We start from the raw sequence: 17,786 nt of genomic DNA, 5'->3' as shown, positions 1-17,786 counted from the left end.
TATACAATATTATATATACAATATATACAAAATATTAATGTTGTTCAAAATATTATAGAGAAATAGGATATGTAGCTACCAGCAGAGTTTTAAACATATTCAGTTTAAAATAGCACTTTAATGTAAATAGCAATTTAAACTCTCCTCAGGACATACAAACATACAAGAATGTTTTATTCGCTACAATTTGATCACTGACAATCATAACCCTATAACAAAAAACCACTATACGTATATGCCAATATATCAAGAAAATGTATCTCCCGCTATCTACTAGACCGCAAACATATCAGTATCACGTGTGTCTACCATCAACCTGTCACAAGCAATCAGGACATCACAAATAACGCGTGCCACCTATTAATCATCTGCACGAGCCATAGCTAACCTACATTTTCTTCTCTGTTCCAGGTACGTACAAAGAACACTGCCGTCTCAGAACTCTGACCCTACAACAACTCGAGCTCATTCTTGGTAGAGGTAAACTAGGATATCGAGTAGGTAACACGTTTACGTGAATCGAAGTTGGCCCTAAGGACGCTAAAACGAAACGACACAAGTTCTCAACACGAAGTTGCGCCTTTATCAGAGTCCATACATGCACATCTCGCTCCTGAGCCTTTCAGGAGTGCCCCATTTACGGCTCGACACAGTTTCGAGAATCGACAAATCGAAGGCATGGCCCTATTGAGAAAAGGGGTGGGGAACTAAGCGGGCTCGCGCGCGAGTGTACACGTGTGGAAGCGTGAAACCGAGTCGTGTTGTCAGGCGAACAGTTTATGGGGGATGACTACGATTACCGTCGAGAGGACGTTTCATCTTCTTCCCTCCAAGCAACCTCGCGGATTCGTCGTGTTGACACGTTTGCGCTATCTGTTCGAACGGTCATTTTTGTTCTGCTTTTTCCTCGTCGTCCACTGCTTCGATATTCGTCCAATAGCGAGATATGGCGCGAGAAAAATATTCATTCGGAGCGAAAATATTTAGTTTTTATAGTGTTGGTTATGTTAGGGGCAGTACTGCAAATGAGATTTTTGTTGAATTTAGAGGATAAAAATTGGGATGCTGCTCTTTGAATTTTTGTGGGTATCTGGTGAGGTTTTTATGTTTGGATATCAGTGGCAGAACTGTTATAACAATGATGCGAATAAATTGACGCTATCTATTATAAATTCATATTTTTAAAGACATGATTGAAAAAGTGGAATCTAATAAGGAAACTTTGGTACTCGGAAAATTCTGATTTCTTTTAAACTTTGGGGGTTTGTAGAGGGCTTCACGACGAGGCTAGGACAATTTTCTTTTTTCCTACTTTCTGGGTTTTCAGGGTGGAAACACCCTTTGAAGCTTAAATAAGTGGTTTCCTGTTTTCCCATGTGTCTTTAAAAATGTATCACATATAGAAAAAATGATTACGAGAAATTTAACGATTTATTATGTCATTGATTTTATAGTTTTAATAAAGAAACACTCTCTTTTATCTATAAATTTTAAACAATTTCATTGCCTAGCTTTATAGAATATAGGCGACCATTAAATTCTAACAGTTTTTAAATGTTTTCTACTTTTTAAATCCATAAGATTATATTCATAAGAAAACAGGGAATTGTATAGATAAATATATTCGAACACAGAAATGATATTATTTTTTCAGAATTTTAATAAATTTATTTCTGAAGAGGATCAAAGTAAAAAAGAATGACACATTATAAAAATAGGATCATATTCGTCGGGAATATTATATTGGTGGACAATAATAATATTGGACAGAATCCCTCGAAACAGGACTGTGAGATCAGAGCGTTTTCCCATTCAACAATACGCCGCTATGTTCGATTACGTTGTGGTGCACGAATATTTGAGGTGACAAAAGCAGATACCGACAAGCTTTCAAAAAATAGCGGTTCGAAATAATATACCGCTCTTTTACTCGCGGGAATATTGTTTGGAATCGAGGAACATATTAATTTCATTAAAATAACAGGAAATTCGGAGAGATAACATTCAGCGTTTTTACTTGAAATACTGGCAAACAAAATAAATAGATACTAATTAAAACTGGTTGCTTTACTAAATGTTAAAATGAAGAAAAAATTATTTTATTGTAAAACAAGAGGTAACTCCAAAAACTAAGGGGAATATCCACAGCCTTAAAACGAGTACCTAAATACAAGCACATAATGAGTGTGTGCTTTATTATTCGTTGTAATTACCACCTGAGTATTTATTACGTTTCACGTCGGTCATCAGTGTGGATTTATGGACTAATCCTCTAATTTAGTCTTTATCTGCAATTAATGTGATGACTTTTCTGTCATTACATAGTAATATCTCGATTATCCGAAGTACATACCACGAATTCAAACCTAAAACATCTTTTTAATAGCTAGCTTTATTTTCTTCAGCAAACTACTACTCCTTCACTGTTTGAATCTTAAATGAAGTCTTACTCTACTCTTATTGTTATTACATTCAATATGCACAACCCTAAGTAACAGAAACTCAGAATACTTGAAATTCAGTTAATCCAGGTTCTACTGCAATTTTTTAATTAATGTATGACTTTACTTATTATTAGCATACTTTAGTCCATCAGTGCTCATCTCCAGAAAACAATGAAAGAAACACAGGAAAGCCTTTCAGAAGCTCCTTAAGTAACCTTCAAACACGCTCATTCATCAAATCAACCTGGCCACGTAAACCACTGTCTCCATTAAGACTCCAGCGTCTCGACGCAACACTGGTCGCGAATCCCCCGCCAGAACCTCTAAAACAGCTCTCGGCCAGTTCCCCCGCGATTGATCGCGCGTGACCGAGGAAAATTCGAAAATCGGTCGAATCGGGGAGTGGCGGGTCGCGTGAAAAGAAGGCACGGGCTCGCGAGGCGGCGTACGGGGCTCGGCTCGATTCGGCGCAGCTCGGCTCGCTTCGATTCGGTTCATTTCAGTCAGCTGGCTGACAGGGCGTTGCCCCGCGCGCGATGCACCATTCATTACGGAGTGCTGCAACCAGAGAGCCGACCTAGCGCGACCAGACCCGGCCTGCACTCGTCTGCCCCCCTCCGTCTCGACCGTCTCCTCGCCCCCGAAGCCCCTCCAGGCCCCTCGCGATTCTGCCTCGGCTGCAACTGTGGCTCGCGAACGAACCACCTACTACTACTCCTACTACCGCCGCCCGTACTACTACTATTCGTCCTACTACCGCGCGTACGAGGCTGCTGCAGCAGCTGCTACTACGGTACGATACTTTTATCATCGCCCAGCCGCCGCCGCGCCAGCGATCGGGGCCGAGCCTAATATCCCGCGGAGGATTCTGTCGCTGCTTTTAATGGTTCCGTTACAATTACAACCGTAACTCCGCCGCCGGCAGCGGGAAAGAAAAATGGGAGCACTCCGCCCCCGCGCCTCGCGCTCCCGCTTCAACCCTCGGCCAGTCACCGCCGTCTCTTTCTCTGCACCGACGGCACACCCGATCCGCCATCTTCTCCCTCATTATCGACGGAGCCTCTGTCTACCCCGCGATGAATGACGCGCCCACGGTTTTTCAGATCCGCTCGCTCGTATTGACAAATCTTTCGCGCGCGCGGGGGGAGGGGCTCGAGCTGCACCGATGCACCGCTGTGCATCTGCTCGAGTGTAACGCGGCGAGCTTTTCAATGGGCGGCTCGGCTTTCTTCGTCGAGGTGCAGCGGATCCACGGTTTCCACTACGATACGCGCGCGAGGCTAATGAGCCTCGCGCGACCTGATCCCGACGATTAACGAATCGAAACGCCGCGAGCCGCGAATGTGCAAGGTCGTGGACGAGGCGGATGTGAGGGGATGAATGCGCTGGGGAGAGCTAGGGAGATGGCACTTGGGATCACGGAGACGCCGATTGGTACAGTTTGGATAGAAATATGGAGTGTTTTGTAATATGTGGGATCCACTTTGGGAGCAGATTGTACATCTAAAAGTAATAGAAGAAATATATATAAACACGTGTCTCATCTGTCTTCATTTATGAGGTTTAATGAATTTTCTGTTTTGGTTTTGTTACCTATACGATAACAACTCTTGCAGAAAATACTCGAAATGACCATTTTGCATTTGGAGGCAAGTCTATGGGGATCGATTATCACTTCAAACGAAATTTTATATGATAATACAAAAAGTTGTACAGGTATACAGCGTTAAAAGGAATAGTCTCATTGATAGTAAGAACTGAACTGATTCACAGAGAATTGTGAAATTTGCTGAATCCTTAAATAGTCATATGAAAGACATCAACTTTTACTTAGGATATGTTGCGATCTATGGACAGAGAGAACGCGCAGAGCGTTTGCTCTATTTACAATTATTTAATTTTATTTAAGCAGTTTTAAAGTTTAGGCTCTAAGAAATTATTCTAAAAATTTAAAAAATTCATTATATCTCAGATAGGTCATATGTTTATATAAACTTTTTTCGTTGTTTTTAGGCGTACAATTAGCTTCCCTAGTGGGTCCACATATTATGAAACACTCTGTATAGCATGGTATAGGGCAAAATCTGTAGTCAAATGGTAAAGCATATGTTATGATTTTCTAATTTTTTAGTACAGTGATTTTAAGGTTAGGTGAACCTGTTAGAAGTGTTCAAATGGAAGCAGGAAACTTGTTTTCGAAATACTCGAAAAAATACAATAATGATATATACTCAATTTGATCAATACATTTTCACAATACGTCTGCTTTGTTTAACCGCTGTAACAAAAAGACGAAATAACCACGCATTTTGTACGCTCATGCGACACCTAGTTAATTGTTCCGATTCGTCCTAATTAGTTTATTACAATAGATATCGCGATTATACATAAACGTGTCGCTTCAACAGAACCAATAAGTAAACTCACATACTACAAATTGCCACCTTGTTTTCCTTAATCCTTAAGTACTCTAGTGAAATACGAGAACGATAACACTCTAGTGGAGTTCTATAAATACCGTATTATGTAACAAAATAAGATGTACCGTTTACGAAGAGTATCTTTCGAACTATGTTATCGATACACTTCAGGAATAACAATTGATAACACTAGTTGCAAAATGATACAGGATACAATGTGACTTAACTGAAGGTTACTGAGGATGACTCAAAAAGAGCTATCTGTTAGTAGATAAAATAACTACCAACAAATATATCTTTGGTTGTAAGGAAAAATTACCTAAGTCACATATTTTCTTTAATATTGTCTTATAGACATATTCCTTTTTGAACTCTTATTTTTAGATTAAAAAATTCTTTTGGTGTCCCATGAAAAAGTACGTATCTTGAATTTGGAAAAAGTAACATTTCACGTTTTACCATTTGACTACAGAGACAACCTAATTCACACGTTTTTATTTCCGAGCTATTGGCGTTTAACTTTAAAGTTTTTAATTTCTACACTGTCTTATGGACTTGTGTCTTCCTGAACCACGATTTTTAAGTGAAAATTCTTCCAATACTCTTTCTTCTTTCTGCAAATATAAATTTTATATTGTAGATTTTAATTAACGCACTGATGCATGCATTTATTTATTTATTACTCATGCGCTTATTATTTCGAGTAATGTGCTGGACTTAAGGCCAAGTATCTTAAAGAGCATGCGGTCGTTAATGTATTAATGCTTGAACTCGAATTTTTTGAAAACGTGACATAGGTCGTTTTGCCTTGCAGCCATAAATATAGCGTGGTAAATTGAGGCATCGAGTGGAAGTGCCGTCTAATATAAACAGATAATAACAACTTCTCGTGGGCGTGTAAGTAGCTAAAGCCACAATCGTCTTCCAATATTCCTATCGTTTCATTTGTCTTAGTGCCATTTTACCGTTTGATTAATTTTACGGCCACGCTATATTTGGACCAAGCATAGATGGAACTGATTTGGCTAATAGCGAAAATGCGTGTGTCCTTTTATGACTGTGCCCGCGTAGCTTGGCTTTATTACGCTGTAACCAATTAGACGTGCATTCCAGCGGAGTGTTAACTCTGAGCTTTGCACAATACTGTGCAGAGATGAGAAGTCAAGAATGCGGGTCTGATTGGCTCTGGTATAATCTCCTCCCTGTGGCCCACCTTTTCTTCTGCTGGATGCGCCAGAGTGTTCCTTTGTTTTTATCGCCGAGTGTACGTGTATAGGTACTTATGCAATTAGCCATTCGTTTCTATTATTAATTCGTAAGTAGAATGACCCAGCAGAGCCACGGAGAGTCAGAGATATCTGTACGTCTCTTTCCCTGTGTCGTTTTGTTGGAGTTCTTATCTTTGTACTGTGAGGTGTAGGAGATATTATTTGTGTCCTATGGGATGTCCCTTGGAGAGCATTAGATACAATGCTTTTGGTGAGACTTCTCGTGGAACATGTATGCTATGCTGTTAGAAGACACGAAGCGGTCTATTTTTGGAAAAAGTAGTTTTTTATCGCGTGGACAGATAAAAAACTGCCAGAAGCATGAGTTTGCTTCAGAATTTTTCTGGATATTTATCCTTCACTACAAACTTGTCAGTGACTGGTAAACTTATATCGAGCCTATATTTCTAAGGTCAATTTACACTCCTATAGCTTGTGTCTGTTCTCTCAAATGCAAAGTATGAAGAAAAATGAAAAGGTAATTCCAAGAAACAAGTGGAATATCCACGATTTTCTAACGAGAAGAGATTGTATTCTCAAATCTAGCCATGAATCATTCGCAAATACTACTTCGAATCAATTGAAGGTACTAATTTACTGAGCGTGTTATTTTTCTTTAATTGAAGGCGCAATTGAGAACAAAGCTAATTCAGGCAACGGCCATGAAGAATTACCTTTGTATCTAAATAGCTGATCGATGGTTACCAAGATGACCATAATTACATGAAATTAGTCAATTGTGTACGAGAGACGATGCCTTCCATGTGTACCCTTTTCTCTGCCATTTTCTTCCTTAACTTGCACCAGTCACCTTGCTTTTAATCTCCTCAAATTGCCTTCGAAATTATTTTTTTACCTTCACTCTGGAACACATTATCAACATCGTTTTTCACACGGTGAACAATTGAAGATAATTACGTAATAATAGGATAGACTATGCTATTTGGCGAGATGGAAGGCAACTGTTATTCACAAAGCGGTCACCTTCGTTTATACCAAGTAATTTTCTAAGTCACTATAATTACATAGGTATAGACACAGCTCTCGCCTATTGATTAAACGAAATAAACATTCAATCATCGATGCCCTCGTGCCTCTTTGAAAAAGAATGTTCAAAATTCAAAATTCGTGTCTTCTTTATCAAATCGTTAACACAGAAATGCAAGAAGGCATGCATGAGTATTTAGAGCTTGCAGGCAACGTGAGAACGTACATAGTAGATAGAAATTCGAGTGTTAAGCATTTCTCCGTCATGAGACAGAATGGGGACACCTGGTTTCTAATTTATGACAGTGATTTCACCAATTATCGAAGCCTTAATTTCTCTCTAAATCAATGAACCTAATTGACTTCTTAACATAGTTGCACGATGACTTCGTGGACAGTGAAAAACGATGTTACAATCCAACAAACCGACAAACCTAATTATTCTTCTAATGAGATGAACCTGGTGATCGTGCAGTAAATGGCGCATCGATCGAAGGGGAGCATATTGCGGTTTGAAATATTAATGCGCGAAGGAAACCGGTAACAGGGAAGATTTCACTCTGTTTCCTGCCAAGCATTCGTTAAACACAAACGAAATAAGGGGAGGCCGAGATTTCCACGGGCGAACGTATTAAAATTACCCTGTGGTTCGTGAGATTAAAGGCTTCCGACTTTTCTATTAGTCGCCGTTGCAACCAGCTTAACTTCGCTGTACGTGCGTTCGAGCAATTTGCATCGTTTCATTCAGATTTCTTGCTGGTCGCGAACCTGATAATATTGGGTTGTAACTTATGAAATATCCGCTCATAACTAATATTGCAGACCTCACTTTACTGTCCCACAACTGAGCTTTAATATTAGGTATCAGTTCATTGTTTTGTAGAGAGTAGTACAATGGATTTGTGATTTATTATTCATGTATGTATATTGTTTTTCTTAGCTGAAAACAGGGCCTTAAAATAGAAATTTGCATGAACGTCCGCAGTCTAGTAAGCTAGTGTATATGTAACTTACGTCACTTTGTCTTGTAATTATAGATATAATTCGACTGCGAATTTTTATGCAATTTTTATGAAATTTTTAGTGTGCAAAAGTCGCAGAATGTATATAATATTCAAACATAAAAAATATGAAAACTAGAGTGCAAATTATATTTAGTATTTGAAAGTTAAACTAAATCTTTAATTACATTCCAGTGTTTTAATTGTGTTTATAAAAACATGAAATTAAATAAAAGTGCGTAGTCTAGATATAATCATGAAGTGTATTCTGCCATGTACCGTACCATGGTTCTGTTCAGGAAAATTTATCTAAATAATTTGTCAATGATTTGTCAATAATTATAAGACGCATATGAGCACTTTAACTAAAAAAGTACAAGCTTTGCAGTGATCTAATTTTCATTTTCATTTGTACAGTGCATTTGCAAATGAACTGTCGTTAAAGAATTGTAGTGTTTTAATACAACAATAGGAAAACAGTAATAAGTACATAGAATTTCGAATTATCAATGACTAAAAATGACGATTATTTGATTAATTAATTATTAGAATATTAGACGAATTATGTGAAATTATGACATAGATTACGTTTTTAAATTTGTACCTGTTACTAATTAAGTGTCTTATATTGAATATGTTACAAATACACGTAGTGTTCCTTCGTAATGAGTAAATACAAATCTCATCGATGAATTTATGACGACGAACACATTTATAGGATCGAATCGTAAACTGGTATTCGCTTTGGTCTCATTAAAGATATAGCCCATGCAGGCGAAATCTCGTTTGTAAATAATTTGAAGCATAATGACTCTAGTAACGAGCCTATAACGAGGGAATATTGTAACAGGCGTAAGCACAGTTAAAATGTTAAAAACACAGTTGAAATGATGTGCAAATGTATTTCCAAAGGAATACAAAGTTTTACTATAGGCACGTATTCCTTAGCTCCAAAATAGGTACCTTTTGTCCATATGAATTTTTCTGCCTATTCAATTTTACTACACCAAACATTTCCACCTTATATACCCACCAACAAAATTTTCGATCAACTATTTATTATTAGCAAAAAATCTAGTAATTAACTTGCAAAGACACTCTTGTCTGTATTATTAACAATCACAGATAATTGACGATTGTTAGAACAGCAACCTGCTGCATACCATTCGCCATGTTTGACCTAGTGTCATGGTGACAGCATTACGACAAAGTGTGAGAAATGAGCAATGGTAATCGTATTCTCGGGCCATAATTACAGGCAAATTGTAATAACACTTGAGAGATTGCCAACAAAACCCGTGGTTTTCTTTATTCTCTGCCATGATCGGTCCCGACCGTTCACGTAATTACACACAAGCGCAGATAGTTATATAAACGTGTTCTTTGTCGTCGAAGAGAAAAGGCAGATAATTAATAGGGCGTATCGAATAATCGAATGTGCGTAGCTTTGTTTCACGGTAACACTTTATGTGTCGCATGTTTTCGAGCGAACTCACTGTCGATCTATTTCGCAGGGCAATATTGTCTCTATGGAATCTGAAATACTGTCTTAGTTTTAGGATTACTATAAATGAACTACTATACTATAGCTACAATTTCATTTGAAAAAATTATTTGTATCACTGATATAGAAAATGCACAAATTTTTCGATTTATTGGTGAGAAACATTAAAATGTTTGTCACTACAAATACTGAGACTCTGTAACAGTTAAATACCTATTAGGAAATTTGGGAGTTTGAAAATTGGAAAATTGAAATTGTTCGGGCGTAGAAAAGAAAAAGAAAATACAGTTTTGTTTCGATATAGGTTCATGGATCTGTGGCAAGTTTATAGCAAGGAACATGTTTTTGAGTTCAATTTTTATACTTATGATGGCCTATTTCAGTCTTACTAAAGATGCGAACGATAATATAAACAAGTATGTAAACTCTTTTGCTCAGTTTCAAGTTAGTAAAGATCTTGTAACAAGGCAATACTGTAGTAGCGCCATATTTCCTCAGGGTAAATACAAATTCTGTACTTATTTCACTTTTTAATAAAAATCAATTTAATCCACTACTCTGCATGTTCCCCTCAACTATTAAAACCGACAGAAGTCCGACATAAACCAAGCCAGCACCATTTCCATTACAAATTCAAATCACGGTCACCTATTCAGCCACAATATCCAGCAAACACAAACAGTCAAAGTGTTAATCAGTGATTACATAATCGCTCTTACTATGCATTTCAAATACACACATACACACAGGTGTACGTACTCAAATCAATTCTAATCCTACATAGCCTCCGATCCCCCCAAAGAAAGAGATACCAGAGGGATCCGAGTTTAGACCCCAAGACCGCGTCTCGGTTCCAGGGTTGCCATACAAACTCCCTCCTTGGGAATAGCGGGTGAAATTGGAAGATGAGGGAAGAAATAACAGCTGTCCCATCTAGGGTCTATATTCGTGTCAACGAGACGAATCAGCAGATGCAAACAAATGCACAGGCTTGACATCGATCACGTGAACACCACGCGTAAATTTTGTGTTTCTTCGAGTATAGAATCTAGGGTAGGCATGGGTAACCTTTCTTAGTTTGAAGGCCAAATTATCATTGTCTCCAAGTCAAGGGCCAGACCGTATTATTAAATAAAACAAATTAATATTAAATGAATTAAAACAAAGTACTATTTCATATTTTCTACCATTACGAATCAGACACACTTCGCTGAAACAGATTAATGCCGAATTAACCCCATGACCTATAACGAGTTTGATTCGTGCACTTTTTACAATATCTTCACTGCCGACTACGCGATAACGCGTGATGAGAATATTTCGCAATTAACCGATCACGCACCATCGCGTGAGGAGTCTATGTTCGCTTAATGGGAGCTCTGTGGTTGGCAGTTTAGGATAGATACCCATTTCAGATCGGCAGCGAAGGTGATAAAATTACAAAACAAAATCGCAGGTCAAGAGGTTAAAAGAAGTAGAGGACCGGGGGTTGCTCAGACATGGTCGAGGGCCTAGACCTACACCAATAGGACACCCCTAATTTCTTCCCTCACTTCTGAATTTTCCCCACTGTACCCAAAGAAGGAATTCATATAGCAACCTTGCTCGGTTCTCAAGAATTCGAGTTCGCCATGCACGCAAGAGGTGGTTCGCGTCGGTGGGCGCGCGATACGCGTGAGTACGACCTGAAACGCGAGAGACCCGTGCCCGTGAGGTGTGCAAGGCACGAAATAAAAGCGATTACAAAAACGGGGAGGGACCAGAAGCTGTGCGAGCAAGAGGTGACGTTTCAGATACGAGTTTCGCGGTGAACCGCAGTCGGCGGTTGGCGAGGTCAGTGGCGCTCTGCAGAGGCCTGCTGCGACGCAGCCGTCGTCAGCGTCACCGACTCGCTGAAAATCGACGTTAAAAATAACTTTTCGCTGGCCGATAATAGAATCCGCGGCTCCACAGACAGACGCGCGCGCCGTGTCGTATCGTTTGCCCTGCGTTCGAGCGCCAACGAGATCGATATCGCTCATTATCGCGTTTACTCTTGCGTTTCCTTCGAACGACCAACTGATCGAAGGCTCCTTCGTTATTAACACCTCGTCGATGAGTAACGCGCTGTCTCGCGGTTCGTGGAATATTGTTGTGGATGATGCTACAGATTACGAGATGAAACTCTTCTTCTTTTTTTAAACTACGCGATGGTTTTTTGTGATAGATACTTTGTACCTATTATAACAGTTGGAGGACACTTTTTTTTGGATAAATAGTAATTATCGAATGTGTGCTTTTTTTATTGACTACTTTGTGTGGTTTATATATTAATATATTAATAAGTTTTTGTAGTATCTGTATTCGAAGAATGGTTATATTTATTACGTTTACAGGAGGCAAAAATTGAAAAAAGGAATTCGTATAAATATTACGTTTTTTCTTTGTGTGACGAAAAAACAGCTTTTTCTGTCAATTTCAGAATATGAATGCAATAAAATGGTATCCATAAACGTGGTAGAGTAAGCACAGAAGTGGAAAGTTCACCCTTACAAATTAAAAATGTTTTGAAATTGCATACTTTTATATTCATATTATAACAAATTGAAAAATTATACATTTTTTTTATTAAACATGTCTGCTTTATGTTATAGAGCATAAAGAAACGAATAACTCTTGTATTTAAAGTTCTATTTTATCTCGTGTCGGTGCAAACTTACATTAAAATAAAAAATGAAAAGGTTCCATTCAAAGGCTCGATTTTACCACCTCTGCTTATTTTTTGTCATAAGAGTTCCACCGTTTAGATAATTCTACGTGTTCGACATCCACACTAGATTTCATAAAAATATTCGAATTTCAAATTTTCTTTTATTAGGTGCACGTATTTAGAAGATTCAGAAAGAAATTTATAAATAAACGAATTGATAATGAATTTAACGTTGTAAGTAGGAAAATCGTGCTCGAAATTGTTTCTGTCAATGAGACGTTAATTGACCTGTTAACCGTGGAAAGCAATCTGACTCATTCAAACATTCCTTCTGATTGAACAAGACAAGTCATTTTATCATAAAAATTGAACAATATCTCGCATTGGAATTTAAATAAACACAATACTAAATCTTTAATTAATACATTACGTATGTACTTACATATTGCATCCCAAGAAGAAAACTGTCAGGTATCGAAAACATAAACTTCTCAAGTGCAGTAAAAAGAACAGTTTTTAATTACAACCTTATGAAACACACGTGAACTAAAATGTATTAACGACTAAACAATCTACTAACTAAAATTAAAAACGATAATAAATCTATATGTTGGAAAATATTTCACGCAGTTAAGTGTAGACAAAAAATTTTTACGACATATCTATTAACTACTATTACTACTACCTACTTAGGCATTGAATTGTTCATTAAATATACCTACACAAAAATCACGCAGCACCGACCGAGCCACCCAGTGTACCCAAGCATTTCTCGTCAGTAATTCGAATAGCTCCATAAACGAGCTGTTTCAGATGTGGAATGCCAGTATCGAAGAGTTCATAAAAGCACGAGATCTCGCGGCGGTCGTTGGTCAATCTACGTATGCAAATACGCCACGCATGGCTAGTTCCATGACGATGCATTTTCGCAGAAAGGGGCAAAGAAAGGGATAGACAGATAGAGAAGGAGGAGGGAGGAAGAGGGAGAGAGAGAGAGAGAGAGAGAGAGAGAGAGGCCAGCGTCTCGACGTCACCTCGTCGCTCGCCAGCAGCAGACGCTCGGTTACGTGCGTGCCCGCTCGTACGTGCCGCGAGTATTCTCGGTCTTTCTTCCCTTTTCCCTTTGCGCCGTGCGTCGGCCCGTTCCCTCGCCAGGAAACGTCCACACGCGTGCATAAGTGCACGCAACCGCTGCCTCGTCGCGCACCACCTCTACGCAGAGGCGCACCACCTCTCGCGCCTGGGCCCGTGTGCATCGCTGCAACGAATTGCAACGCGCTGGGAATCGGTGCATCGCGTCGCCGCCAGAGCGCGGCACGTCGTTGCGCTGGGATAGTTGCACTCGCGTTCAAATGGGATCTGCGGCGAAAATCAATTACTTGGGAAGTTTAACGATAAAGGATCGTAAATGTGTAATTGTACTAAGATATGTTTAACGATGAAGGGCATTCCTTGAAGAGCACAAACTTTTTGTGGAAGATGTTTTCATTTAAACTGAATTTTTGCGGTAGTATTCGCCAGTGATTTTGAAAATAAAGGGCTACAGATATGTGGGTTCGCTTTATTGTTGATAAATTGCATTCTGCAAAGATTGTTCAAATTTTTTGTGGTAGAAATTTTTATATAAACTGAATTTTTGCGACAGTATTCGCTAGCGATTTTTAAAACGAAGAGCTACAAATATGTAGGTTCATTTATTGTTAATGATAAATTGCATTCTGCAAAGATTGTACACATTTTTTGTAGAAGAAATTTTTATATAAACTGAATTTTTCCGATTGTATTCACCAGTGATTTTTAAAATGAAGGTTTGAAAATATGTAGGTTGGTTCTGTTTTCAATGATAAATTGTATTCTGTAAAGATTACATGCATTTTTTGTGGAAGAAATTTTCTGACAAATTGAGTTTTTGCGATGGTATCTACCATTGATTTTCAAAAAAAGTTTTGCAAATATATAGTTTTATTTTATTTTTAACGATGATATATAATATGTGAAGATTAGAGAAATGTTGCGTGGGAATCATTTTTTTTGCAAAATGAATCTTTACAGTAATATTTGCCAACGATTTTGAAGATAAAATTCTGTGTACGTAATTTTACACAATTTTTTACAATGAATGAAATTATATGTTTAATGGTTGTATTAATGCTCTGGGATGAAGTTTTATTAGAAAATTAGTTTTTACGGCGCTAGGAGTCATTTACAAGGTGGAGCTCATTAAATATGTGCTTTTACGCTATTTTTAACGCTGGATGAAATAACGTAGGATTTTTTTTCTCTAAAAAGAATTTTGTCACAAAATTAATTTTTACGATACCACCAGGAATTTTGAAACTAAAATGTTGTAAATTATAATTTTCCGTTATTTTAGTTTCTGAATTAATTTATATACAATTTAATTTTGCACTCAAATTTTGCTCTCAAATTATTATTTTTGTATTATAATTTTGATATAATATCGTTCAACGTTAAGAACAGCATAAAAGTACAATTTAGAAATTTTTGTGCTAAAAATTACTAATGCCTGCTGCATTACTTCTATCTCGCGCTTTCCTGACGATGAGTGTAATTTGGATCGTAGGAGTAAGACTGGATGAAATTTTGAAGCAGAAATTTTGGGCAATTTTATTTAAGAAATAAGTAACGAAAATTTTAATCTTTGATTAATAAAATTGTCTTCATTATTTAAGATACTTTTACTCTTTACACCGCGAATTTAAATGTTTTGGAAGATTCTTGAAAAATATCAATTTAGGACGAAAAAATTCGTGAGTTTTGAAGTTTTTCTACATTTCACATATTAGTAGTACGCATATCACTATAAAAATAACAGAAATACAGTGGCGTTTAAGTATCACATAGTCGAATATCGCAGCGTAAGGGTTAAGGTGACATATTTTTTTGCGACAGCAATTGTAGAACACTGTGCGACCAACTAAAGGTTAATCACACACCAAGGAAGAAGCTTTATAATCTCTAGCTTCTGGTGTCACCCTGTAAGTATACGTAACCCCTTAAGGGGTAACTAGAAGAGATGGACCAACGTCGCGCTAGTCGAGTGACTGTGCAAACGATTTACCATTGAAACGGTCTATAGGTCGCAAAGAAGCGCGACAGGGAGGAAAAGGACTTCGAGATGAAAGTAAGTGGGAGAAAGAGGGTGCAGAAACCGTCGACGCGAGAGGAAGGTTGCTCTGGAACGTGGCGATGGAATGACAAGTAGCGGTTGAATCTTTAATCTCTCGCGACGCGGGATATTAAAGTTTCTCGAGAGTTTGGCAACTACTTGAAATACCATAGTGAAATGGAGTTTAAGTTTCGTCTGTAGACCAAGACCACGGGGCTGCGGCACTCGAGAATGGCAATATCGATGGATATCGATTTGGCATCTTTAATGCATAAATAAGGAGAGGTCGTGTAACCCTCCATCCACTCCTTCGACGATCCTCTTCTTGGAATTCGATCGAATTCCCTCGTTTTTTCCCCTCTTCCACGTTCCTTCCATTCCGGTCCCGCCCCGTCGAGGGAACTCGTCGCGTGGCCGTTTCTTTCCTTTCCCTTTCCCTTGTCTGGCTTGTCACTCGGCCTCGCAGACCCGTTCTCAGCGAACCGTTCCGTGGACCATCTGACACACCGTGGACTTCAATCTCGTCGCGCGAGAATCTGCGTGGATATCTGGTGAACGAACGCGATTGGAAGCCTCGGAGCGAAACGTCGCTGCCGGATGGAAGGAAGAATTGCTTTTCGATGCAACGATAAGAAATAGCAAAATTCCTCGCTTTGGATATGGAATACGGAATGTTCTTTTTTTTTTTGTTCGATTTTTTGGGAATATTTTATGATCGGAGCACTGAGAAGTTTGATTTTTAAGTGTTTGATTGTTTTTAATCACTTTGTGCTTGAAAGAAAGTGAGTTTAACTTAGCTATTTGTTGATAGATACAGGTGGTGTTATTGAAGAACTTTAAGTAACATATGCTCAAATTTTCGAATTTCAGAAACGTTGGATTTTTTAACACTTTAAATAAAGCAATTCAGTTTCTCAAGTGTTTCAATCTCGAGAATTCAAAACTGCAATTATCCTAAGCTTTGTGTCTTTGGCCTGCTTGGTGCATTGAGGGTTAAGGGTGGGTGCTTGAAGGTAAGGGAGGGTGTTCGTTTACTACTAAATACTAGCTAATCTCCATGTAAAATAAAAATTCAAAAGACAAACAATAAAAAAAATTGCAGTTACAAAATTCTGAAATTCAGGATGAATTAGAATTCTCATTCAGAATATAATACCTATTGAACACACAGATCACCTAATACTTTCGTAATATTATACGTGAATCATGGAATTTATCATCTTACCTATTTCATCCTCACAAAATTCATCAGAAGGGAGTAAACATACATCAAACGAGAGCATATTGAAAAATAAAACTCGTATTTCTCTCAAAAGACGTCAGACCCCGAGCACAGTAGAGGTCAACGTACTATTGGTCTTGACATTGCATATATATATTTCTATTTAAATAAAGTCTTGCAGCGTTCAATAATTCCTGTTTGCTGTGTACGTGATTGAAAGTACTATTTGAGTGGGTTCCATCCTCGTGAGCGTGCGCGAGATGCTAATACCTCTCCTCCCCTTTGTTGTCATAGAAAGGACATTCGCCGACGCTTGAACTAAAACTTCATTATTCGCTGGAGAGATTCAATGAAACGCTCACATGCGCGGGTACGCGATCACACGCGAATGACAAAATATGCAGAGCGAGTTCGATCGCATAGTTAATGCGGCGCGCGCGTGCAACGTGCATACATAGGACAGAGACGGTGGGTCTTGGAGTCTCGGCTTGAACCAGTCAGTGCCAGCGACCGTTAAACCTGTCATTTGAAGTCTTGTCGTTAGCGTTCCATGCTAAAGGATTAGTCGAAAACTGTGAATTATTTAAACCTATCTGGTAACTATACGAGGGACCTAGTGGTCACTTGGCATTTTCGATGTTAAAGTTGCAGAGTTTATTGGCTTTCTTCTGTAGACTGTTTGTTTTCTGTCAGGTTTCTGCAGACTTCTGTCACGATTTAGAACCAGCCAGGCGCTTATAGAACGTTGAATTTGTCTCCTCGTAAATTAGGATCAAGTGAAGTCGAAAAATATGTAGTTCCAAGAAAGTACGAGTATATAAAGTTGTTTCGAGATAATACTTTATTTCGAAGTCGTAGAGAGTAGAATATAGTATATGGAAGAATTGAGAAGGTTTTTATTGAGGTAATTTAAAGATGGAATATTGATAGTAAAATGTATTAGATACAAAAATTAACACTTTGTTGTTTTGTAAGTAGATTTCAGTTTTCTTTAAAGGAAGTTAGTTGTAAGAAGTGATTAGCAAGAATTGTGCTACAATTGTATAAAATGATTAGCTTAAGTCCTTATTTCAGAGTTACATATTAATTGTTGCTGAGGATACGCCTAAGCATGCGTGAAA

At 38.2% G+C, this 17,786-nt stretch overlaps 1 protein-coding gene across 1 annotated transcript in view; it reads left to right on the top strand.

Moving 5' to 3' along the window:
• Crp (transcription factor cropped) overlaps nt 1–17,786 on the top strand; it is a 221,567-nt gene that overhangs the window by 166,334 nt on the left and 37,447 nt on the right. The gene's annotated exons all lie outside the window — the stretch shown is intronic.

This window comes from Calliopsis andreniformis, chromosome 3 (assembly GCF_051401765.1).
Source record: "Calliopsis andreniformis isolate RMS-2024a chromosome 3, iyCalAndr_principal, whole genome shotgun sequence".
In the NCBI taxonomy this organism is placed as follows: Eukaryota; Metazoa; Arthropoda; class Insecta; order Hymenoptera; family Andrenidae; genus Calliopsis; species Calliopsis andreniformis.
The sequence above is the reverse complement of the archived record's forward strand: the minus strand, read 5'-3'. Positions and strand labels throughout refer to the sequence as shown.